A 3318-nucleotide genomic window follows, 5' to 3' on the forward strand; every position below is an offset into this window, starting at 1 on the left:
TCTCTACATCAACATGTGTCCCCTCTTCTTCATGTCTCTTCTACATCAACATGTGTCCCCTCTTCTTCATGTCTCTTCTACATCAACATGTGTCCCCTCTTCTTCATGTCTCTTCTACATCAACATGTGTCCCCTCTTCTTCATGTCTCTTCTACATCAACATGTGTCCCCTCTTCTTCATGTCTCTTCTACATCAACATGTGTCCCCTCTTCTTCATGTCTCTTCTACATCAACATGGTCGCCTCTTCTTCATGTCTCTTCTACATCAACATGTGTCCCTCTTCTTCATGTCTCTTCTACATCAACATGTCCCCTCTTCTTCATGTTCTTCTACATCAACACGTGTCCCTCTTCTTCATGTCTCTTCTACATCAACACGTGTCCCCTCTTCTTCATGTCTCTTCTACATCAACATGTGTCCCCTCTTCTTCATGTCTCTTCTACATCAACATGTGTCCCCTCTTCTTCATGTCTCTCTACATAAACATGTGTCCCCTCTTCTTCATGTCTCTCTACATCAACATGTGTCCCTCTTCTTCATGTCTCTTCTACATCAACATGTGTCCCCTCTTCTTCATGTCTCTTCTACATCAGCATGTGTCCCCTCTTCTTCATGTCTCTTCCATCAACATGTGTCCCCTCTTCTTCATGTCTCTTCTACATCAACATGTGTCCCCTCTTCTTCATGTCTCTTCTACATCAACATGTGTCCCCTCTTCTTCATGTCTCTTCTACATCAACATGTGTCCCCTCTTCTTCATGTCTCTTCTACATCAACATTGTCCCCTCTTCTTCATGTCTCTTCTACATCAACATGTGTCCCCTCTTCTTCATGTCTCTTCTACATCAACGTGTCCCCTCTTCTTCATGTCTCTTCTACATCAACATGTGTCCCCTTTTCCATGTCTCTTCTACATCAAATGTGTCCCCTCTTCTTCATGTCTTCTACATCAACATGTGTCCCTCTCTTCATGTCTCTTCTACATCAACATGTGTCCCCTCTTCTTCATGTCTCTTCTACATCAACATGTGTCCCCTCTTCTTCATGCTCTTCTACATCAACATGTGTCCCCTCTTCTCCATGTCTCTTCTACATCAACATGTGTCCCCTCTTCTTCATGTCTCTTCTACATCAACATGTGTCCCCTCTTCTCATGTTCTTCTACATCAACATGTGTCCCCTCTTCTTCATGTCTCTTCTACATCAACATGTGTCCCCTCTTCTTCATGTCTCTTCTACATCAACATGTGTCCCCTCTTCTCATGTCTCTTCTACATCAACATGTGTCCCTCTTCTTCATGTCTCTTCTACATCAACATGTGTCCCCTCTTCTTCATGTCTCTTCTACATCAACATGTGTCCCCTCTTCTTCATGTCTCTTCTACATCAACATGTGTCCCCTCTTCTTCATGTCTCTTCTACATCAACATGTGTCCCCTCTTCTTCATGTCTCTTCTACATCAACATGTGTCCCCTCTTCTTCATGTCTCTTCTACATAGTGTTCCTCTCTTCATGTCTCTTCTACATCAACATGTGTCCCCTCTTCTTCATGTCTCTTCTACATCAACATGTGTCCCCTCTTCTCCATGTCTCTTCTACATCAACATGTGTCCCCTCTTCTTCATGTCTCTTCTTCATCAACATGTGTCCCCTCTTCTTCATGTCTCCTCTACATCAACATGTGTCCCCTCTTCTTCATGTCTCTTCTACATCACCATGTGTCCCTCTTCTTCATGTCTCTTTCTACATCAACATGTGTCCCCTCTTCTTCATGTCTCTTCTACATCAACATGTGTCCCCTCTTCTTCATGTCTCTTCTACATCAACATGTGTCTCCTCTTCTTCATGTCTCTTCTACATCAACATGTGTCCCCTCTTCTTCATGTCTCTTCTACATCAACACGTGTCCCCTCTTCTTCATGTCTCTTCTACATCAACATGTGTCCCCTCTTCTCCATGTCTCTTCTACATCAACATGTGTCCCCTCTTCTTCATGTCTCTTCTTCATCAACATGTGTCCCCTCTTCTTCATGTCTCCTCTACATCAACATGTGTCCCCTCTTCTTCATGTCTCTTCTACATCACCATGTGTCCCCTCTTCTTCATGTCTCTTCTACATCAACATGTGTCCCCTCTTCTTCATGTCTCTTCTACATCCACATGTGTCCCCTCTTCTTCATGTCTCTTCTACATCAACATGTGTCTCCTCTTCTTCATGTCTCTTCTACATCAACATGTGTCCCCTCTTCTTCATGTCTCTTCTACATCAACATGTGTCCCCCTCTTCTTCATGTCTCTTATCATCAACATGTGTCCCCTCTTCTTCATGTCTCTTCTACATCACATGTGTCCCCTCTTCTCATGTCTCTTATACATCAACATGTGTCCCCTCTTCTTCATGTCTCTTCTACATCAACACGTGTCCCCCTTCTCCATGTCTCTTCTACATCAACATGTGTCCCCTCTTCTTCATGTCTCTTCTACATCAACATGTGTCCCCTCTTCTTCATGTCTCTTCTACATCAACATGTGTCCCCTCTTCTTCATGTCTCTTCTACATCAATGTGTGTCTCCTCTTCTTCATGTCTCTTCTACATCAACGTGTGTCCCCTCTTCTTCATGTCTCTTCTACATCAACATGTGTCCCCTCTTCTTCACGTCTCCTCTACATCAGCATGTGTCCCCTCTTCTTCATGTCTCTTCTACATCAACATGTGTCCCCTCTTCTCCATGTCTCTTCTACATCAACGTGTGTCCCCTCTTCTTCATGTCTCTTCTACATCAACATGTGTCCCCTCTTCTTCATGTCTCTTCTACATCAACGTGTGTCCCCTCTTCTTCATGTCTCTTCTACATCAACACGTTGTCCCTCTTCTCCATGTCTCTTCTACATCAACGTGTGTCCCCTCTTCTTCATGTCTCTTCTACATCAACGTGTGTCCCCTCTTCTTCATGTCTCTTCTACATCAACATGTGTCCCCTCTTCTCCATGTCTCTTCTACATCAACGTGTGTCCCGTTGTATGTATGTATTTTGGACACTTGATGATGTCATAACGATGTTTTGTCTTGTGTAACCCATTAGCCAATCAGCAACCAAGGTACCCCCCCCCCCCCCCTTATCACCTGAATCTCCTCTAGAGCACCATTGAGTTCTTTGTAACCAAATGTCTCTCAGAGGGGCGTGGGGGAGGGGCTCCTTATTTTCATCTGAAGTAACAGACAGAGAATCAGCACTTTGGAAACAGGGCTGAAACAGAGGGGTTATGGGTAAGCTGCAATGATCTGTTTGGTGTTTCAGCCAATCAGAGACAGG

The sequence above is a fragment of the Gymnodraco acuticeps genome, unplaced genomic scaffold (genome assembly GCF_902827175.1).
Source record: "Gymnodraco acuticeps unplaced genomic scaffold, fGymAcu1.1, whole genome shotgun sequence".
Classification (NCBI taxonomy): Eukaryota; Metazoa; Chordata; class Actinopteri; order Perciformes; family Bathydraconidae; genus Gymnodraco; species Gymnodraco acuticeps.